The sequence below is a fragment of the Triturus cristatus genome, chromosome 8 (assembly GCF_964204655.1).
Source record: "Triturus cristatus chromosome 8, aTriCri1.1, whole genome shotgun sequence".
Taxonomy (NCBI): Eukaryota; Metazoa; Chordata; class Amphibia; order Caudata; family Salamandridae; genus Triturus; species Triturus cristatus.
In genome coordinates, this window is record NC_140591.1 from 856,554,531 (window position 1) to 856,578,804 (window position 24,274).

Below are 24,274 nucleotides of genomic sequence, written 5' to 3' on the forward strand. Positions count from 1 at the left end.
GTGTCGTTCGTCCACCACATGATAACCTGCATTACTAAACACAAGTCAACCTGGGGAGCCTTAAAGAGAACCGAGGAAAACAAGTGATACCCTGCCCCCAGCCTCCATATCTCATGTTGAGTGGGTTTGCCGCTTGCACCAACAAAATGTATTCATTCATTAAAGAGTTTGTCATACAATGTTGTATCTGGGGTGTTTGGAGCCACACTTTTTACTGGCTAGTTCCTGGAATGTAAAACACCAGTAGAAGGGATATTTGGATTTTTTGCTGGGGGCATCATGCTCTGCACGCACCCACGCCCGGGGCTCTCCTCTCACTGCAGTTAGTATGTTGCAGTTTGGACAACTCCGGGCCATTTCTTACTGCAACGTGGATCTGTGCTCTGTCCTTTAACCCTAATTACACTGAGGGGCAAGGAGGTACCAAGGCTGCTACAATATTTCAACACACTACTGAGATTGTGATGAAATGACCATTCAGCGTATGTTTGAACCCATGTGTAGTAGTACATTTTTAACTACCCTCTGAGGCATGGGGGGATCTAGATGCAGTGTTTTCATGCGGTAACCTTCCCTTACAGTATTGTACACTTTGGAAATTGTATGCCCCCTGTTCTGCACTTTCTTTACTATTTTGGTGGGTTAATTGCATGTGCTTGGCATGTAGGTGCTAGTAGCCAGAGACTGCTATGAAAAGCATTCTGAGGTCCTTCAAATGCTCAAAAGTGGAAGATTCACACATTTCATGGAGGGTGCAGTGTACCCTTGTCACCTCTGTGAGCCCTGCTCAGTCTGTGTGTAGCTGACTGATATATCCATCCTGGCTCTCTGAGCTGCGCCTGTGCATTAACAGCTCAAGAGCTTACCACCCAGGTAGTGTGTGCAGTCTGCAAGGGAGCAGCCTTGTCCTGCAGCACCACTGCCACCGAGAACTGGACTGAGCACCGCACACAGATTGTGCCTCAGCCACCAAGCAGACAATGTTTGAGGCAGAGTCATTTTGGGGGTGCCTTAAACCATGGGGCGAGAGGAGCTTCTGTCTGCTACTTAAATGGGCCATCTATGAGTAAATATGACTGATGTCCAACACGCTCCTCGAAGTGAGATCAACCCTCTGTGATCAGAGATATATGAACTCCACCCATGCAAATGTGTTTAGTTTTTTTTTAAACATTTTGCTTTGTTTTATGTTTTTTCATAACTCCATACACCATATGCCAATTACCATAGTAAGAAGTAGATGGAGTGAATTTGCAACTTAATGCAACATGTTTTCCTTAGTTGGAAGCGGTGGAGAATGGTTCAGAAATAAAACACGTTATTGTAGTAATTCTCGTTTCCCATAAGAGGTAAAAATCTATACAATAGATCAATGAAAAAAAATATTTTTCTCCTACCAAGTGTTTATCCTTAAGTTGAGTTTGTTAAAGATTTTCCAGCCGCCCAGAAAATCTTAGCTAAATTCTTCGGACAGCCTCTATTTGTATATACATTCTCTGTGCTGCAATACACCCATGCACATTGGATCATGAATACTGCATCTGTACCCTGCTCTGAGCACTCCAGATTGACGAGGATCGAGAAGGAAACCTCATTAATGCCTATTTGATAAGTTAATTAGGATGAACAGATTTTGAACAACAGAAACCAGGACATTGCACAAAAATAGAAGGAGGGCTTTAATCCTGTCTTGGTAGTGGGGCACTAAACAGCTTCATTGACAGCGCTGACCAACATAGAAAACCCAGACAATGAATAACTAAGGGAAATTAAATGCAATTTACACAAACAGCATCCTCTGGTAAGGCTTGCTACTAATCCAGCTTTGGAACTAATGGAAACGTGCCTCCTCTGTGTTTAGTCGATTCTCACAGAAAATCAGGATATATGAAAGGGAAAAAAAAGTCCTAAGGCCTTTCCTCTACTTACACGACTAAGCCTGTAGCTGACTGACCGGAGTGCCATCAACTAAAGTACCCTTGTTACTGTTTTAAGTGTGGAATAAAAAAACAGTAAACAGTGGAAGATTAGCATTCCAGATTGTATTTTCCATCAACATTCAATATCACACAGGCACACAATTAAACAAAAAAGGAAAGCAATTAAAGTGCACAATTTTAGGAATCTTTGATGACTCAAATGCCAATTATCATGGATTGATGTTTATTCAATATTTCAAGCCATCACAGCCAGCAATAGTAAATATTCTGTTTTGTTGGGCCTTCAAAAATCACACGAAAGAGTAAACTGTTCTTTAATTGCAGCACTAATCATCAATCAATCAATATTTATTTCGATTATAGGATATGATCATAAAAGTGCAGAAGACACATTTAAAAACACCAGGTTACATTAATCATTGAATTAAACTAAAAACACACAATTAACACAGGCACAGTAAAAATTGTGAATAAAAACACATAATAATGCATTCAAATTGCAAAAATGGTCTAAACAGCCTGACAGGATCTAACAGGCAATAGAATTACACCAGTAAAGGACATGTTTCAGAAAGGTGCCCACAAAATGGGTCATATAGAGATTCGGGAGCATCAACAGGAAATATAAAGCTGGTCTATACTGACAGAAGCCAACGTTTTTGAGTATTGGTAATAATAAGGATTTCCTCTATGCCTCATACAATTTACAGAACAACATAAAATGTGCTAGGGTTTGGAACAAGAGTTCATCACAGGGGCAGAGCATGATATTCTTAGGGTCAAATTGACCAAGGGGAGGAGCACAGGTGACATCTAAGGGTGCCTAGACGAAACTTCATCAGTAAGGCTCTCTCCTTTGTGTTGTTAACATATAACAAATATGGCTCTACCCCAGGTTGCGTTTGTAAACCCATCAGCTCTCTCATGTTAGGTCTCATAATCTCCATGTCTTCCCTATTAGATACTGCCGTTGTTTGGTCTTTAACTTTTGCAGATTCCCCCTTTAATAAGGATTCCCGATTAATAAACAGGTCAGGTCTACCAATGGCGTTCAAGGTTTTTGTAAATAATTCAGCCATGGAATTCTTCAGCCATGATCACATAACAGGCAATCCTCAATGAAATTGCGATTAAGGGAGGCCTCTGGGTTGCTCCAGATAGATATCCATATGAGAAGAGGGGCAAACCCCATCAGATCTGAAAATTGGGACAAACCTAGTTCATTGTGTATGAAGTGCCTTGAACAACCCGTACCAAGACCAAATAACCACCTATAAAAGCAGTTTTCCTAACTCTGGATGCTGCTGCAATCGCTATACCCCCAAATTCCCGCCCCATAAGTGAGAACGGGCAAACATTTTAATTTGTACCTTTCCAGTAAGGGGCCAATGGATTTGCTGCCATCTCTTGTAAATACACTAAATAGAGCCCCCACTGTGGTGTTAAAATGTGAGCATCTGTCAGCCAGACTGGGCACAAAGTTATTGTTAGAATTAAAGCTCACACCCAGCTAGGGGAATTCACTGACCGTGGTAATATTAGTGCATTTGAAGCTAATTGGTCTCACCTTACAGTGCTGAGTGCCTCACAGCATATAATGTGACTTGGTAATGTTGGTGTGCAGGTCCAATTTATCCATAAAGGATACAGAGTTATCAACAAGGGCCAGGATACCATTTTGTGTGCAGGTAAGCAGCACCGCATCATCGGCATAAAGGAGCACCGGCAAAGGGGAGGCCTTGATTCTGACTTACTCTCTACAGTTGCTAATCAGACAGGACACTAGGGGCCTTATGTAGGTGGGCTGGCATTTACCACTTCATAAATACCGAATCATACCGATTCGGTATTTATGAAGTGGTAAATGCAATGTAGGTAATGAGTCGGTAAATATTACCGACTCGGAAAAATTCGGTAATTACCGAATCGGTATTTACCGATTCGGTAATGAGGCATACCTTCCCATTGATGGGAAGGTATGCCTCATTACCGAATCGGTAAATACCGATTCGGTAATGGGAGAGCACATGCAAGGGTGGCAGGGTGTCACATTGACACCCTGTTGCACCCCTGATTCGGCCATGTGTGCACATGTGGCGCACATACATGCCCTAAGGGCATGTATGTCTGCCACATTGCACACTTAAACGTGCACAAAAATGCTTTTTTACACATATTCGTCATTTACCACCAACCTTTAGTTGGTGGTAAATAACGAATCCCCACACCCACCACACACTCCCCCTACATCTCATTTCATGATTCGGTATTTACCGAATCGGTAATATTACCGAATCGGTAATTTTACCGATTCGGTAATTTTACCGATTCGGTAAATACCGAATCATGAAATTCTCCCCCTACATCTCAAAAGCCAAAATACCGGTCGGTAACGGTATAATTACCGAAAATCGGCCGTTACCGACCGGTATTTGGCTTCCTACATGAGGCCCTAGGTCACTTATATATAAGAGAAAAAGAATCTGAGCCACAACGCACCCTTGGCGGACACCACGACGTAGTGGGAACAGATGGGTGCATTCTCCATCCATGCCGTACCTTACCCTGGCTGGACCTTCCAGTGCAGTGCTCAGAAGAAGTCAACCAAATCCTGTGATAGGTCAATCCGCTCAAGAATGTTCCACAGTTTAGAGCGGTTGACTTTGTCCAATGCACTGCTCAGCTCCATAAACACGAGGTATAAGGGACATTTTTTGACAGTTATATATTTCCCCACAATTAGGTTCAGGTTAAGGCATTGCTCCTGTGTCCCCAAGCCTTCCGGGAAACCATATTGGGCCCTACTCAGGACTCCATTCAACTTGATTCAATCCTATATCCTATGATAGATTACCTGACCTATAATCTTGACTACAGAGTCAAGAAGTGAGATAGGCCTATAGAACTGGGGATCCAGCAGAAGGCCCTTCTTGAATATGGGAACAATTGTTGCTTGTTGCCAAGAAACGTAGATCTTACTAATGACTGCTGCATTCAGGGGAATCGTCAATCAATCATGTTTAACGTTCCAAAAGAGAAAGTCCAATTCAATAGCGCTTTAGAAGGTCTATTATTAAAAGGAGATACATCAAACACCACATTACGTAAAGTTCATTAAATAAAGTATATGATTCTGTTACAGACCACCCAATTCATTATGTCTCTAATATGGCAAGCAAGTATAAAAGCAAATATTTCCTCTTACTAAACAAGGCTGATATGCCTGTACATGGGCCTCTGTCATGAATCACAACAAGATGATACCCTTGCCAGAAGGTGCTTGAGCATGTGTAGTTCTGTGGAGGCTAGCCCAAACAAATGCGTCTGAATCATGCTCCCAGAACCTACACTGTACCCAGCCTTCTGCTCCTACAACCCCTTTGAATAAAGTACTTCCACCTCAAGAGTATGGTCCGCCACTATGATCTGCTCCTGACACACGGAGCCTATGCTAGAAGAGACTGAGGAGAGTGTAGAGTCTGAGGGGCCTCTCGATGCAGAGATGGATCATCACATTGCTTAAGTTACTTTTTAGTACACTGTGCCACATATCAGCAAGCAGAGAACAATGTCAAGCATTTGAAAAGTGTTGGTCTAAGGGACTTAAAGTTATTAATTGCTCAACATTCACTGCCACACTGTCCTTTCCCACCAGATGCAGCTTGGAATGCTATGGATGTTCCCCATCCCTTGTAGAGTCTGTTTTCTATCTCTTCTCGTGATTCTCTCCACTCTTACAAAGATCCTCCTTTCCAGAGACAGGACATGGGGTGTATAAGGCACAACACCCTGGCAGCAGCCTGGCGACTTTTGCGTGTCGATCAGTCTTGAGATAAAAAGAAGGGGCACAAAAAGATAAATCTAGGAATGGAGGAGAAGGATATTTTGGATACAAGAAAACCGAAGTGGGATATACAAGGTAGAAGGAAGAGACAGGGGCATCAAATATAAACAGCAGAGAGAGGAGGTTGCAAGAGAGAGTGGAGAGTAATAAGTGAGTAAGTCTTGAGAGACCTTGAGACAGAACAGCTACATGAAGGAGAAAAAGTGGGACACAAGTTGGAGCGAGGTAGGAGAAAAGATACTAGTAGACTCTGTATTAGTTTAACGGTGTGTATTTTAGCAAGGTGATGGAGCAAGGAGGAAGGGAGAGAACGAGAGAGTCACTAGAGAGACCGAACTGAGATGGAACAAAGTAAAACAATAGTACAATGGAGACACGAGAAGCACAGAGAATAAGAAATTACAATTTTCCAGGAGAAAGGGATAGCTATTACTGAGGCCAGTAAAGGGAAAATGAGAACACAGGAGACATATGAGACAGTGCTGGGGCATCGAGAGAGAAAGGACAAAGCAGAAGAAAAGAGGCACCCAGTTTATAGCAGTCGCTTAAAATTAGGTACTATTAAGGGTACACACTTCTCTGCAGTTTTCCCTACCCCCATCGCATCACAGAGAGGCCCTGCTGGGGTGAGACTTCATCCCCCACCATACCCTTTTGACCAGAGGTGCTGACACTTAAAAGCACCGCCCTACTCCTGCATTGTGGGACGCACTCCTCCGTAGTTTTCCCTGATAGCATCGCATCATGGAGCAGACCCTTTTGACCAGAGGAGGAGCTTTGGACCTGGGCTACCTGCTGTCACTTAAAAGTGCCGAAAGACTCCCGCAGTGGGGGACGCGCACGGTCTTTTGCCCAGGCGAAGACCAGGCCAATAGCAGACCCATCTGCGCCCGTCCTTGGCCCGAGGAGGCTGTCTTAGGCCTACTTCCTTGACCCCGCCATCGTGGCTGTCTGCACAGATTTGATCCAAGGTAAGGCCATCCTTCTTGTTTATATTATTTAGTATATGTCAATATAGGGAAAAAGCCCATTTCTGCTCGTAAAAACCATATAGCGAAAAGTGCAAGCCGCATGCCGCCAATCACTACATATTTGTCCTCGGTCATGGGTGTTATTTAATCTGAACAGGAGATTGTTGAAAGCTGGATAGATGCAGTGCAAAAATCATTGACACAACTGATTCTTGTCATCCTCCAGTTTCTACTCAAGTTTCTCCTCAAGGGGCTACTCCCACAATATCGTCTGATGTCATTATGGAAGTTGCCCAGAATTCCAGACAAGACAGCCTATTGGCCCCGGAAACAGCTCTAACTTCGGAGACTTTAGGTAAAATATCTGATATTTACCACAATTCTCCCACTAATCTTCCCATGAATACCACAAACTGCCAGAATTCTTTGACCATTAAACTCCTGCCGGCGAAGTGGAAAAGGTGAAATGATAACATACAAAAGGACTTTATTGGTGCAAAACGACTGCGCACCAAACAGAACGTTTTGACCCCAAATCACATTATCAATCTCATACCAAGTGCAGAACTTAGTTCCATATTACAGGCATTATGTAAACCTTTCTTTGATAATTTGGAGGCTATTCTAAAAGATATCCATCAAGATGCCCTTTCACAAATTAAATCATTAAATGACAAAGTGCAAAACCTTTTGGACCACCTGCCTACCCAGCACATGGCACAAAGCAGTGGTTCCGGTGTCCCTCCGGTCAACTCTGGTCCAACTCCGGCTATGCGAAGGCAACCTCTCTCTGCACAATCAACCTTGAACCCTGTAAACCTGAGTAGACCACTTAGGGACCCCCCAAACCTTTTACAAGTACTCGATGATGTCAAGGATCTTTGTCCCTGTAACAATTTATCTGGAAGGAGCTCTCTTCCCTCAAATAAACACCTAGTAGACCTTCTACAGCTTTTGCCAGAATGTACTCCATACGTCATCATACTAGAGGGTGTCTCACCTGCATCTAATAACTCTTGTGAGGACTGTCAAGGTTTAAAATATTTGGGGGCATATTTACAAGGGCTTTAGCTTACAAAGCCAAAAAGCAGAGATAAACCCAGCGCCCTATTTACAAGAGGGTGCTAACATGCATAATCGCATGTTAGCACCCTTTTCCCCAACGCCTCCCTTTGCATCTCCAATGAGATGCAAAGTGGGCGTTACTGGGTGTAACACCGATGGACTACCTTGCAAATATCGCTGATGTTTACATTGTGATATTTACAAGGCAGCCCACATGATTTTAGCACACGTTAGATTTTGGCGAAAACGTCCGTTTTCGCCAAAATCTAACGCCTGCAAAAATCATGACTTAGCCACCCCTAACATAGGGGGTGGATTATGCTGATACGACCCTGTGGGTCATATCAGCAAGGTTATCACCGTTTTGCAGGGAACATCGCTGGAAAACCAGCGATGTTCCCTGCAAAAGGAATAACCTCGCTATCTCTGGAATTTTTATTGCCCTGGAGAAACGCGTTGGTAATAACGTGTACGAGGGCAATAAATTCCAGAGATAGCCTGCGATAATATTATTATCGCTAAGCACGGCCATTGATAATATGCCCCAAAGTTTCCCATTGGTGCGAAATGAATTCAGGATGGCCCATAAACCTCGCCAATGACATTATCCTGGAAAGAAAATTGGCTTGGCTCGGATATATACCCAAGCTTTCGAGGGGTGATTGTGTTGTTATAAATTTTAGAAGCCCTCGACTTGTAAGTCAGCTTCTCCACAGACTGAATTATTGTCTAAATGCTAGCGGTAACTGACACGCGTTGCCACTGGTTTTCTTCTGTTGCCGGACACACTTTAGGCCAGTACCTTGTACTTTAATATGTCATTCACCTTGTACTACCATACATCATGTTCTCATTTCAACCTATAAGCCTACTCCTTCTTTTGTTCAGGAAAATCGTTTTGAGCTCTTTGCCCCTTTGTCAGACATTGATTGACTCCAAGGCCCACACGCTATCCTTACCAACAGTATTAGTTCTGTAACCCACGAGGGCATAATTCCTCGAAACCATCTCCACACGCCTTTAATCAATCCTGTGAATTTGAGTGCCACTGGATTAGATTTTTTTAAAGTTCATATCTTGGAATATTGCAGGCATTGGTAACAAGTTGTACAATAGAGATTGGCTAGAGTTAATCAAAGAGGATGATGTTGTTTGCTGTGAGGAGACCTGGGTTCTTGACAAATTCTATGTTGATGGGTTTCAATCATTTTGTGGACTCTTGATACCCTCTACCTCTGGTAGATCTAAAGGGGGTTTAGGAGAGCCGTCATTTCATTAGGAAATTGGAATTTAAAAGCTGCGAAATTAATTAACACTCCCTGCTCTCAAATCTTGTGATTATCATCTACTGGGTTTTTGGACGTTCTTTTCATAATTTTATATTTCAATTATTTTTCTAATCGTCCAATTGATCTGATAGCTGAAATTGATCAATTGAATTGCAACTATTGTTTGAGATAACCAGATAAGGGCCATTTTATGGGTTGGTGATTTTAATGTTTCCACTTGCTCACTTGGCGTACATGGGGTCTGCGGGGTATCTGACTAGAATGAAGAACATCTCACAAACTTTAGCCACTCTCCCTATGGGTCCACTCTAAACCAGTGTATCATGTAATATAATCATTTTTTTAACAGTGATTCCTTTAAGATGGTGAACCAATTCCTCCAACCTTCACTGGCCAAGGAAAAGGCTCTTCCATTGATTTTATCCTGTTTTCTCCTCATTTTGTGCCATATATACAGGGCTCCTATATTTTAACTTTCTTGATCAGTGATCAAAACCCATTGGTACTTAAATTGACATGTGGTAGCATCAGACTAAATACGCGTAGCGCCCTGGACCTACAGTTCTCTAAAAACAGGGACATCCTCTTAAGATTCGAGAAAGTGGATCATGAGAAGTTCCTTAGTGATCTTATTCTTGCTAACTATAATGAAGGAATGCCTTGTTTATCAGAAGAGCCCAAAGCCGAAGAAGTGACGACCAGTTTCAAGTGACTTTGCAATTTCGCATCAAACTTGTTGGCCACAAGGTCAAAATGCAAAGATCCACACCCTTTCAAATGGTTGCATGTGACCATGCACATCGGCACTTCAACAGTTCAAGGAGTTTCCTAAAGGAAACTCCACAAAATTGTGAACCTATAAGACAGTGTAGATCTACATATAAATCCATGGTAGTAGCCGGGAGGAATCAGCACATTAGAATACAGGCCTGGGAGGAGCTGCAAGCCGCAGCTCAATCTAGAGACTTCAGTGCCTTTTGGGAAGTGAATAAAAAGATCTTACTTCACTGAGGATAATCTTCCTAAAGTAGAATGCCACATTCCCCCAGAGGAGTTGGTCCGACATTATGCACAAATCTTGTCTCACGTTCCAGCACTTAAGTCAGTACCAGAGCTCCAAGCTTCCACAGACCTAGACACTTTAGCCCCGTGCAGTTCAATCAAAGTTAAAGACGTCACAAGGGCGATCTTACAGTCAGCCGCCGGTAAGGCTCCTAACCCTGATGAGGTCCCTCTGGATGTTTATAGAAAAAACCCTGCTTTTTTGGGCACCCCTTTTGACTAACGTTTTCCGCCCGGTAGTGAAAGGCAACATCCTTCACTCCTTGAAGGAGTCTACAATTGCCCCCATTTTTAAAAAGCGAGATAGAAGTCAACCATCGAGTTATAGACCTATCTCCCTTCTGGACTCCTTGGCTAAGATCCTGGGGAGAGTCCTGTTACAATCTTTGGAGAAATTGGCACTCGAGAATATTTTTTTCTCAGAGACACAATATGGTTTCCGTCCAGGGGTTGGTACAGTGGAGCAAACCTTAAATCTTCTATTGATTTCAGGAAAATGCATACAAGCTGGAGGTAGGGCCCTCCACATAGACTTTACGGACCTCTCAAACTCATTTGATTTGGCTGATGGAGGAAAATTATGGCCGATAATGAGTAGCGCAGAGATTGACCCAGCCCTGATAAACTTTTTTGCACTATTGCACAGTGGAAAGGTGCATTTTAATCTAGATGGGGATTGTACTTCGCCCTTTAATCCCACTGAGAGCGTGCATCAAGGCTGTATCCTAGCCCCATTTTTATTTATTTTCTTTGTAAATGCTCTGGAATCTGCACTGACAGCTAAAGGTAAAGACCTCCCAAAAGTTGGCAACCATCCAGTACCGTTAGTACTACACGCGGACGACACGGTTTTAATTGCTCGAACCGCTAACCATTTGTAATTACTTCTTGATACTTTTAATAACTTTATGGGGGACCTCAACCTGAAAATAAATCCTCAGAAATCGCATGTTATGACCATTGGTCCTAAAAAGTCTCAATCATGTTCTTTTAACATTGACGGAATGTCAATTACAAAACTTGATAGCTTCATAGCTCTGTGTTACTTTTTCAGAACACTTGGCTTGGGAAGAGCTCCTAGATTAAAGAACTTGCATATTTGCTGGGACAATTGATTGAATTTTTAGATTTTCATAGAAGTTGGGACAGAAAAATGTTAAGGAACTTCTTAATTTGTAAAAATCCAAATGTCCCCCCAGGGGTGTTATAGGGCTGGGGTTTGGGGCTGCACCATTCCCAATAATCTCCAAAAAATTGAGAATACGTCTTGAGCAGACTTTTAGCAATTCCTAAAAGAACGGCCAGTCTCATTGCCCACTTGTAGGTTGAACTCCTCTTCTTAGAGGATTTGAGTCAAGTCAGGCCTTTACTTATTTGGGTGAAGATCTGGCATTCACAGCACACTTCTTCACATGAGGTTCTAGGTGACTGTTTAAAACAAGATCGAGCCTTTACCATCCCCCGGCACGCTTATGTTAGGAGGGGCTTCACAGACATTGTTTTATCACATATTTTCGACTCTCCCGAAACAATTAATAAGAGCACCAAACATTTAGTGAAATCCCTTTTACACAATACAAAAAACGAATGTAGACTTATTAAGTACCATGGTTTGAGTTCTGTTTTGAGTTACCTTGATTTGTAGCATATAGAAGGGGCAGAACATGGGTCACTAATACCGAGCATAGATTTTATTTGACACTGCTGAGACTTAGCACTTTGCACTGTCTAGTGGCCTTTTCCTTGCAAGGCTACTGGTTTCATTCATTACTGCTATGTTCCTCTGACAAAGATCCCAGCAGTCTTTAGCACACTTCATATTTTTTGTAAATTTTATGTTTACCCTAGATTGCATTATTAACGCACATTATTAGGCACTTTTGTCTCAAGATCCTATGAAGAATGTTTACAGTATCTCCAGCTTTTAGATTCAGAATTTTGTTGCTTATGTGTTGTAAATTATGTAGGTCAAGCCCTTAGAATCTGAAAAACACTGGTAAACGCCAATATCAATGATAACTAAATAGCCACATGATTGTTTATATTTAGCTGTATTTGAATTAATCCTGCTGGTTGATCAAATTATCTTGTTATTGCATTATGTATTTATTCGATGATTTTATTGACATTTTATGTATTTTAAAAATGTGTCTTGTATTGTGATATCCTTTTATGGCTACTTAGCCCAGGGGCGGCTTCTCCTTTGTAGCGGAGGAGCGTCACCCCACTGAAATGCCCCTAGAGAAAAAAAATAAAATGGTAATGCAGTAAATTCATTACCGTTTTCTTTTTCCTCATCCCGTCCTAAACGGAGTGTTAGGATGTGGCAGGGCCAAATGACAGCAACCATTACAGACTAATAGGATAACCCAAGGTAAGTCAACAGGACCTGGGTATCAATCGATATAAACAACAGGATGGTCCTAGTGACTAAAAGTACAATATTGAATTACGTCTAAATTATCCTATTACTAGATATTTGCGAAGGAGAGTAAAGAGATACAACATTCAGTTTGCTTTGAGAAATGAAATAATTTTTATATTTTACATTAGAATTTTTCAAAGAACATATATATATAAATTGCAGTATGTTGCTCTATAGACGTGAAAAAATGTGCAATGTGGTAGTGCTCATGTGCAGAGTGCATTTAGAAAAAAAGACTTAAGGAGACATTATAAAAGTTTATAAAAATGTATTATTTTTTCTTTCAGTTGCGAAAAATGGCTCAAGTAGTTCACAAAGAGCCAATAAATACCTGTTTGTATGCTCTTTTTTATATAAATTCTAGTCCATAGTAAAGGTCGACGATCCAGGAATTTAGACTCGTTACCAAAAGGAATAGGGATAAACAATTCAGGTCAGAAAGAATGTTGACGTTTCGACCCAACTAACACCTAATAATAGTTTCCAGGTTTGGCATGCGGGTCTTCATTAGGACAGATATAAAAACACAGATCAAAAAGCCAACCTGGGTGAAAACAGAAAAAATCAATTAATGGAACTTAATGTTTGAAGGTAAGATTATTCTCTATCCATCCACTAACAAGCGCCACCACTCACCTGGGATAGTGTGAGCGAAAGGGCATAGAACAATAATATAGGCTACGAGGGCCAAGTTGCTCCCAGTGCTGGGGAAATGTAGAAATCAAGCTAAAGATTCTAATATCATCAGAAAATGAGTTTTCTGAAAAACACATAACTTGTATTCATAGTTAGAACCGACACTGCGATCAGGCCTCAATAGATGTGTATACCTTCATGCAGCGCTAGACAGAGCCCAGACAGGTCAGAGTTACATCGAGCATGTTTCTTAGGAGAAATGTTGGGTCTGAGTAGGATACTTATATTTAAATAATGGTGGCAACTAATCCAATTGTACGGAGTACCCTCTGCACTAGTGAATTGCTATGGGTCTCCTGTCGCCCCTGAAAACTAAGAATGGGACAGTGGTAAGTGAATGTTGTCCCATATCTGTCTTTTCCTGAAAGAAAAATACCTTTGTATATACTTGTATGATTCCTCCTTCTATCTTTTTAGGTCGAGCCTGGGCAGCGCATGCGCTGCTCATCAAGGCATGCTGTATTCAGGTATGGACTTTAAGGTCAGCCCACTATCCGCCCATATTTTTCATTGGCTTGTATCATTGTCCTTTGTAAACTCCGGCTCTTCATTGGTCAATAGTCTTAGTAGTCCCTCCGAAGTGCTGCCTTGTCTCATCTTGTAACCTCCCATAAGGACTGGCCCTCTTATGTGTGTTGTTACTCAGTAGGCTTTAATTACAGCCTCTGAGCACTATTTTGTTTAAATTGTTTTCACAAGCAGGACACCTCTCTCCTATCGCTTACATTTTAAAAATGTAATGGCACAGCACGCAACAGTGTCGGCCGCGCCTTTATTTGTGGCGCCGAACACGGGTGAATGTTTTTTTTACTCTTTATTCACTTTTCATTTTTGTTGTTTCCAAGCACCCATGACGCGCTTGCACATCAATAGGGGCCACGCCACTTTCTTTAGACGAGCCGCGTCTAAAGAAAGAGGCATGCCCACCATTAAAATGAAAGCACTGTTTGAGGCGCTTTTACCAAAAAAAGCATTTGTTTTGGCAGCTTTCCTTAAGATCATTAGCAATTTTTTTTTTACATTGCCACAAAGAACAGGTACAGTGACTTCTTTCACAATTGCTTCACTACAGAACAGACGCGAGCTAAACGTTTCTTTCTGTTATTTATAAATCATTTCATAGGAGGCAGGTGCAGAAGATATTCTGTGTACAGAACCTCAAAAAATGTGTGCTAGCAGTTTAAAACTAGAGAGTTTTTACATCCTGGGCCTAACATCAGGTTCTCCAAAATCTCCACCCAACATAATTACACTCCACATAATATCACTCAACGCAGCATGATCCAACTCCACATAATTACACTCCACTCAATATAACATAAACACACGCTACATAAAACCACTGTATGCCACATACCAACAATCCACATTAATACACTCCACAACATGCCACATAATTCCTATCAGCATAATTTCACTCAACGCCACACCGTTCCACACTACACAATTCAACTCCACACACTTCCATTCCACACCACATAATTTGACAGCAAAACACATAATTCAACTCAACAACACAATTTGCACAACACACCACATACCACACCACATAATTCCACTACACAAATTGACTCCACACCACACTATTCCATGCTTTACAATTCCTCTACTAACAATCACAATCCAACTCACATAGTTCCACTCCACACCACATAAATCCACTCATCTCCATAACACATGGGTAAAATACATCTTCATTTACAATGCCAATAACTCTAACTTTCTAAAAGCAAGAACTATTAGCTTTATCAATACTTGGTGTATTTACCATCACCATGCCTTTTAAATTTGAAAGGGCAGAGCACCTTCGCCCAGAATCAGGAGCCGTTTGTCTCTGACAGAAACGTTACATTACAAACATCATCAGCCATGCTGCTCTATCACAGAACAGGTACATACCAGGCCGCATCAATGCAGGTTTCCCTCCAATACTGAACAGCTACACCATGGCAGTAGTAGGACAAGCTTCTCTCATCACAGAACAGGCACAGAAACTCGAGGGCACCCACGAAAGCAATCGTCTCACACAGAATAGGTACAAACCGAGCAGCATCAAAGGATCTTTACTTCGCTCACAGAACTGGTCCATCTCAGGCAGCAGCAATGAAAGCTCTCCTCTCTCACAGAACAGGCACGCCTCAGGCAGCAGTAGTCCTAGCATTCTTCCCTCAGAGAACATGTACAAAGCTTGGGAAGCACAAGTGAAAGCCTCCCTCGTGGAACAGGCACACATTGATCAGCAACAAAGCAGCCTTCCCTCCCTCACAGAAGTGGCATTGCACAGGCACTGCAGTACAAGCTTCAATCCCTTATGCAATTGGCACAGCATGATAGCAACAACATGAGTTTCCGACTCTCACAAAATGCAGCCACAGTACAAGGTTCTCTCCCCTCTAGAAAAGATGCAGTATCACAACAGTAGTACAAATATCCACTTCTCACAGACAACTACAGCTCAGGCATCAATTGCTTGTGATTACACACTGCTTTCCATAGTACATTTTTATTCGACTGAGATGAGTGTAAGGGCAAACGAAAAAAAATGTATGAGTGTTGCTGGGACATGTACTCAAGTATCGCTCCTTGTCAGTACCAGTGGCTGGTGGTGGATGCTGGCTGAGGACCCGGGTGGCGGGTTACCTTTTGCTGCCGGCTGGCCGGCCAGCCGTCTCTCCCCTTCAATTCCTTCAACCGCCTTCTCCTCTGCTTCTGTAGCAGAAGGAAGCAAGAAGCAGGAAGCAAACAGGCACCCTCCCCAAAGCCAACCACAATGCTGCAATGCAGCGTTGTGATTGGTCTGATGATGACTGTGAGGCTTTGCATGTATAAGACGCTTTTATCCAGTGACCGGTTCGAGGTTTTCACGCTTGTGGAGCGGGAAATTAAAGAATCTCGTGATTAATGTGAAACCGAGACATTTCGAGCATTTTAAGGGATTGAAGTAATCTTACTCCAGCAGTGGGTCACCTAAAAAGAATACAGCAACTTTTGATACTACACAGGCAACTCACATCGCTGAAGGATCCCAGTTATAAATTTTTTTATATATCTCTTTATCCTGACCCTAACCAAACACAGAATTACAGGACGGCAGAACCAGTGGCCAATTCCTATATGACCCTACCGAAAGAAGTGCATTCCTAGAAACAAGAGGACAAGGATCCTTTTAGTACCTACTCTTTTGGATGTACCGCTTAACTCATAAGACTGAATGTACATTCCTCGGGAGACTATAATATTTGTCCTAAAGAATGTGGTCCTTTATCTCTAGACTTCCACCGAAACGCGTCGACGCAAGTCATAGAAGGCAGACTATAGAGTGACATCTGTTTTCCAAATAATCAAATATCTGTATCATTGCATAGGAGAATAGTTGATCCGGATCTTATGTCTTCCTTTTCACTTGGATAAGAAAACATCTTTCTTACTTGTTTTCTCCCTATGTCTTGGACTGTTTTTTATTGTTTGTTTATTGTGCAATATCTATTGAACATAATATCAAGATCTGTTTTTAACTTTTTTAACTTTGCTACATAATTTCTGTAATTGTGTCAATATTTAGGGTTATTCTTAATAAAATACATGGATTCTATCGACATGAATATCTGACTGGGTCTAGACTCTGGTGTCTTGTTCTGGTGATTGATTGGTTCTATATGTGTTTGAGTGTGTGAAGTTCTTATATGTGCCAAAAAGGGGAATCTTTCTCTGGACTACAGTCGTTTGCATGTATCTCACCAGGCTATGTAAAGCAAGCCTGGTAGGGAAGATGCAAAGTACACAGAACTGTTTGACTCGCCCAAGAGGGCCGGTAAAAGCAGTCATGCACCCTTGGAGTGGGCAAATCACTTCTCTCCTGTAACACCAGCCCCACCCCGCCCTAACCCAGCCTGTAGTGAAAAATAAAATGATAATAACGAGGTTATTATTTTATTTTTCTGTTGCACTGCTCTCAAAGCAGTGGCGCGAGGCTCCTCCGCCTTAGCGGAGGAGCCGCGCACTGGTCAGTACACCTATTGCTGCTGTTGTTCGCTTATGGCTTGCATTGCTTTGATTACGTTTATATAGAGCTTCATACACCTGACGAGGCGCCAACGCGCTTTTGGAGGACCGATGGGATGGTATGCTCATTTGTACATTTTGGGCCACGAATGAGAGTTCTGTGGTATTAAAATAAGCTTTGCTTCTCTGACAAAGAAAGATAAATAATTCCACTGCAGTCACCTCCTTCTCTTGCGCTGCTGACTGTGATGCTTGGTAATATTCTGAGAGTCCTGCTATGGTCTCCATGGATCCTACATCCTTGTGGTAACACCAGTTATTGTGATAACGTTCAATCTTGCTGCTATGACGGAGGCCTTCTGCAGCATGCGGATTGCTTCCCTTTAATTTTATCTGGTTCATTTCTTATGGCCAGGATAATGGTGCTATATAAACTGCTAAATAAATATCTTGTTGCCTGCAGTTTTCGATTATTTGTTGTCGAGTAAGACTCTATTTTTTAATTTTTCAAGAACAGAATTCTAGGTAGGCCATGTCCTTAGTTACATAGGCCACTGCTGTTAGAAAAGGTTACTAGTTATGCTTCCTAAGTCACCCCCCCCCCCCCTTTAAGAGCCCCTTCCCTTTTCCATTACACATAATGCACTGATTGCCCTTTGTGTGACGCTAAAGTAAAAAAATAATTTGTAATCATGATCCACAGTAGCAATCCATAATGCCAGCCAAAGAGGTATGTTCCGCTCCAAGAAGGGGCAGCAGAGTACAGGACATTTTAGAAATCAGTACTGTAGAACTGCCTACTATTAAAAATAGAGAAGTAGAAATGTTGCAGCTGAGCTGGAACACCTTTCAGAGTAGAGGTGCTGCATTCCATGTTACACCACTGAAGTAAGGTGAGTTGTGAAAAATCCAAATGTCACACAAAGAGACAAATGTAGCAAATAAACCATGTCCATTCAGCAGGAGAGTGGTAGGCAGTGGCGTAGCAAGGGGGGGCACATGTTTTGGGGGTTCGGCCTCCACCCCTGCTCTTGCCTGCGGCCGGCATGAGGTGGCCGTCACAGGAATCGCCAGCACCCCCCACTCTTACATGTGGCTGCTGCGGGCGGCAAAAGCAGAGACCGCCACGGGCGACACAAGGTCTAGCTATGCCACTGGTGGTAGGGGTGTTGTTTGTAGCTGATGGGACATTTTGGAGCTTACTGCAGCAAGTCTATTACTAAAGCATGATATGAAAGTGAAATGTCCTTTACAGAATACACATTTTCCATTGCAATTGTCACTAAATGTGCGCAGATGTGCGGTTTTAATGACAAAACTATAGAGGGCACAAAAAATAATGTGTGGACATTTTGTTTCCGCAAATATTTATCATTTGTGCATCACTAAGTAAAGTGTCTTGATTGGTTTTGCTCCGATTAAAATCTATATTTCCATCATACTTCTGGATAACCAGTAATGTACTTAATTTGCTGATATATTTTGAAATATTTGTAAACTACGGGGCATATTTAGAACAGAATGGAGGACTGCGGAGTTACGCCACAATTGGTAACACCGTGCTCCAACATTCTGAAAACACAAGGATGCACAGTATTTACAATAATCCAGTGCACCCCTGTGTTTCCCCTAGCGCTGATGCTAAATTTAACTGCCTAGCACCAACACAGGCACCCTTGCACCATAGCGCAAGGATGCCTGTGTTGCATGGAATGATTGTTCATGTGCAGGAAGGTGTCCCTTCCTGCACATGAACAATCCCTAATGGCCATTAGTAACTTCTATATGTATTGCAGAATGCAGCACATATAGAAATTGCAACTCATCATTTTCTAATGATTGTTTATGTGCAGGAAGGGACACCTTCCTGCACATGAACAATCACTAATGGCCATTTGCTCTTTCTGTGTGTGCTGTATTCTGCAGCATAGATAAAAACAGCACAAACAAGGAGAAAATAATCATTTCTCCTCGTTGCGCCAGTTTAAGACTGGATTTTCCCTGACCTTATTTTTAGCACTGCCCCATATTTACGCCAGCCTTGTAAATAGGGGGCAGTGTCAAAAAGCAATGGGTGTTGCGGCCGAACTCCCACTGCAACACCCGTTGCCCGCCCCTTTCATGCTAAGTGCTGCGATAAAGAGGCATTATTTTCATGGGGCTTTTAAGCCACGTATATAAGGCAAAGGGGTTATCGCCACCAGAACTTCATAAAAAGTGATGTTCAGGTGGCGATAACCACTGGTAAGTATGCCCCTTCATTTACAAGTATTTCAATGTTGGTGTGTGTTAAAAAATGGACACTCCACAGCTGTTCTTTTCACACTCCCCATGCCTCCAACAAGTCAGATTGTTCACTTTACAAAATCTTCTCAATTTGCATTCAAAGATAGAAAATGAAACATCAATCTTGATGTTAGCAGAATAAGCAGCAATTTGCCAGAAGACATAGGCTGACATGTGACCTCTATCTTTCAAGGCACATCAAATGTGACAAGAGAAAAACAAAATGTAAAAGCATTTTTATTGCCCATTTACTTTCTGAATTCCAGCATGGTTATTTGAAGCACTCCCCCGCACCTCTACTTCCAGTGCCTCTAAGATGTTGCACATACACGGTTAGCTAATTCTGTGATGGAGCAAATCATAAAGTGATTTTGGCTCTAATAACAATGAGAGAGAGATAATTTTTTTCAGAACCATTCAATGTCATAACTTCAGTTTTTGGTCAGGATCTTGACATTCTCACTGGAAATGTTTCACTGCATTTTCTAGACCAGTCACCCTTTCACTCAACTACAGTCTAGGTCAGAGGTCTTCAAACTGGGGGGTGCGCCACCCTGCGGGGGGGGGGGGTGCATGGATGGGTTCCCAGGGGGTCACAAAGGCCTTTGCAAGTACATGTATATGAAGATGGCCTGGAAGTGCGGCTATGTTTATTTAGTGCATTTCCAGGCTGTCTTCATTTACATGGGGCTGTAGGTCAGTGTGTGTGCTGCTGAGGGCTGGTTCCATTACTCTCTGGGCACCCACTCTGCCTATTCCTTACATTTGTATTTTACTTGTACTGCTGTAGTGTGAAAATGCATTTCATGAAAAAGAATATAAAATAGGTTTGCCAATAGAAAAAATGCAAGCCATGTATGTTTAAAGAGCCTGCAAAGACATTGTCTTGACACTAAATGGGGTTATAAATAAAAAAGTATGTATTCATTTGTAATGTGACTTTTCTGTCTTTGTTCCCTTTAATTATAAGTCAGAAATCATTCAAGCCGCCCTAGAACACAATTAAAAGTGCTTGCTATTTATATTTGCTATTCGAAGTACGTACAGATAAGTGCTGAAAATAGGGCTTTAGGTGACTGTTCATTTTTGTATCATCTGTGACATCAAAATAATGAGCTGGCAATCGTAATCATAAGAATGGAAGTTTACTACAGGATCAGCACATTATTTATTTATTTCACCCTCGATCCCTGATTAATGTCATAATAGCAATAGTTTAACTTATATCTGAAACCCTAGCCAAACTCTTGTCAATGCGATACGCCATCGTCCCGAGCTGCTTGGAATTGTTGCAGGAAAGCACGTCGTGCCTGCAGTAGGGCAAAACTCATTAATGAAAATAGCGCTTACAGACTAAATAAAACATACAGTGTAACAACAGAAGTAAAAGGGCCAGTCCTCATGGGAGGTTTCAAATGAAGACAAGGCGGTACTAAGGAGGGACTAACAAGCCTATTAACGAATCAGAAGCCAGTATTTACAAAGGACAACGACACAAGCCAATGAAAAATATTGGCAGAGATTGGGCTGAACTTCAAGTCCCTTTCTGAATATAGCATGCCTCGCAGAGCAGCGCATGCACTGCCCAGACTCGACCTAAAAATGCAACAGCTTAAGATGAGGAATTGTTTGAAATGTTTTCACAAATCACTGTTAAAAGAATGCCTTTCCAGAAATTGGGCCATTTCAAGACCCAAGTGGGAGGGGTTGGGGGTGCATGTGTATAACACACAAACATAGGCTCCACTAATTGATACCGCCGTAATGCAAATGTGAATTACAGACTTTTATAAGGTGCTCAGTACCAAATTTTCCCCCATCTGAGCACAATCAACTGTTGATGAATTAGAGAAATGAAACTCTCACAAATCATTCTATTTTGCAAAGAGTCATAGACAACAGATTCTGCAGGGGCAATAAGCAAACCCAGAAACATATCATAACACATCAATTAAGGACGGAAAATAAATTAAAGTAAAGAAACAGAAAGTAAAGCAACGCAAAGGAAAGGGAAAGGAAAGGAAAAGGGAAGGAATCAAAAGAATAAAGATGTAAATTAAAGGAAAAATAACTGCAGCTCTAGAGATATATGGAAATAAACACATACAAACTGCCCCAGAAATAAGTGACTTTACATCATGCTTCCTCCAAACAGCACGTTTTTGATTTCTAACCACTTCTCTACACTGGACAGTTTAGTTTCTCCTGGGATTTTGGAATAGGTGGGCGGCAGTCCAACCTCATTCCAACAGACACCCTACTCCAGTCCAACCTTGCATAACCCAAGCCGTACTCCAAACCGCACATTCTTTTTAAGTTCAAATAGTTTTATTGAAAGAAAAACAAGGTGTCAAGGAAAATGATACAATACTAAGCATACACCAATACATTCCAGATATACTACATGAGAAGTATAAAGAATTGGACTATTAACACACAACTGAGGTAAACCAGAGCCAAATAAAATGAAACATTGAGGCCATTTAAGTACCTATATAAAACAATGTGGAACTATTAGGGAAGTCAAGGCGGTTTGAGAACTTCCTGTTGAGAAGGAGTAGGTAGAGAGAAATGTTTGGCGCTAGTGTCAATATATGTTGTGACTGGCAACCACAAATCAACACGCTTCATAGCCAATTGAGGGGGATATACAAAAACAGTATCTAATCTGTGGTTGTGACAAACAGTAAACCACCAAGCCTTGTAGGAGATCTTCGTAAAGTCGTTTCAGTTAATGGTGATCTGTTGAAAAGCAATCGCTAATAATAAATCAATAATTTTAACATTGAGAGAAACATTATCCCAAATGGAGGAGAGACAACCAAGAAAAATGTGGGCAAAAGAAAAGGAAAATGTGGTATTAAAAATGGAGTTAATCTGAGACCATACTTGCTTCCAGAAATTGTGAACATGCGAGCAAGTAAATAACATATGAAAAAGGTCAGCATTGGGGGAAGAACAAGTCCAGCATAAATCTGGGATAGTTGAGAATCTTTTACATAGTGTAGCTGGCGTAAGTAAAAGCCTGTTATAAATAAAGAATAATGTTTGCTTGGTGTTTGCTGCTCTAGAGGATTTGCGTATTTTAGTCCATATGTCTTTCCACAATGATAATGGCCAGGAAGTATTAACGTCTTGTTCCCAAGCCACTTCAATTTTAGTCTTCTGTACATTAATATCAGTGCCATGCAAAAGATTATAAATAGTAGAAGCTTTAGGTTTGGTCATTAATAAGGTATGAAGTCCTGAGGATGGTTCAGGATTAGTAGAAGTATCTTGTGTAGTGAGGCAATGGGAAAAAGATTCCAGCACAGTTTTCTTGAGCATAGTATATTTATGGATAAAGGAGGTCGGTAAAAAGAAAGCCTGCTTAAGTGTAGCGAAGGGCAGAAATTCTGAACCCGAAAATAACTGGTGGATCCAAATCAAGCCTTTATTTCTCCAGCTCTTCCAATAAAAAGGTTTGTTATTGATCAGTAAGTTCTTATTATGCCAAATTGTAGAATGCAAAAAGGAATCCTCACTGATGCGTGTGGAGTGAGAAGATGTATCAAGTAGCTTGGAGGTGTATTTTATTATAGGAGTAGAGATGGGTTGTGGTTTACGAGAAAAAGAGAGATATTCACGGAAAGAATAGGGAAAGAGAAAAAGGCGTTCTTTTAAAGTCCAGAGAGGACAATCGTCCATAGAGTCAAGCAGCCAAGAAGAAGCTTGGCGTAGTAAGAAAGGTTTCTGATAAGCCTGGAAATCCGTAAAGTTAACTCCACCTTCAGACTTAGGGCGAGTTAACTTTTGTACAGACATTCGAGGTGTCTTCTTACCTCATAAGAAAGCGGATAAAATGGAATTAACTTTCTTAAATAGTTTAGTTGCAATTGGAACCAGAATGTTGGCAATAGTATAGAGAACAATGGGCGATGGCATCATCTTCATGGTATCTAAGCGACCCCACCAAGGTAAGTAGAGGGGATGCCATTTAGAAGTCAAAGAAGAAATCTTTTGAATACAGTTGTTCATACATAAAGCTACTGTATTAGAAATTGAGGACGTGAAATACAGACCTAGATATTTAATATAGCTTGGGCTCCAATTAAACTGAGAGGCTTGAAGGTCTGAACTAAAAGTATGTGCCGTTAACGGTAAAATTTCACATTTATCATTATTTAATTTGTATCCAGATATAAGGGAATAAGATTTCACTTCCGCTAGAAAAGCTGGAATTGAGTCTTCTGGCCTAGATAAAAAGAGCAAAATGTCATCGGCATAGGCTGCAAGTTTGAGATGAACATTTAACGTTTGAAAACCATGTATAGTAGGGTTTTGACTTAACTTGGACAAAAATGGTTCTAGAGCCAGGTTAAATAAAAAGGGGGAAAGGGGACAACCTTGACGCACACCTCTGCCTAAATTAAAGAAAGGGGAAATTAGGCCATTGGCACAAACTGCGGCACGTGGGTTAGAATAAAGGAGAGATAATAGGGTTATAAAGTTAGGGCCAAAGCCAAACCATTTAAGAGCGTAGAAAAGATACTTCCACTCAACTCTGTAGAAAGCCTTTTCGGCGTCTAACGCAGTTGCTGCCAAAGAGTGATTAAAATGTGAAGATTTGGATAAAACATCAAAAAAGAGTCGTGTGTTGTCCATGATGACACGCCCCTTGACAAAGCCGAATTGTTCATTTCCTAACAAGTTTG

At 41.5% G+C, this 24,274-nt stretch overlaps 1 protein-coding gene and 1 long non-coding RNA gene across 3 annotated transcripts in view; one reads left to right on the forward strand and one right to left on the reverse strand.

Annotated features, from left to right (window-relative positions):
- The window catches only part of LOC146805170 (E3 ubiquitin-protein ligase TRIM39-like), a 476,909-nt gene that overhangs the window by 374,739 nt on the left and 77,896 nt on the right, over positions 1 to 24,274 (forward strand). The gene's annotated exons all lie outside the window — the stretch shown is intronic.
- LOC146805171 (uncharacterized) overlaps positions 2,147 to 24,274 on the reverse strand; it is a 31,739-nt gene continuing 9,611 nt past the window's right edge. For both annotated transcript variants that reach the window (XR_014967798.1, XR_014967799.1), the window contains exon 3: positions 2,147 to 5,766. This is a non-coding gene — a long non-coding RNA (uncharacterized LOC146805171). The remainder of the gene's footprint in view (positions 5,767 to 24,274) is intronic.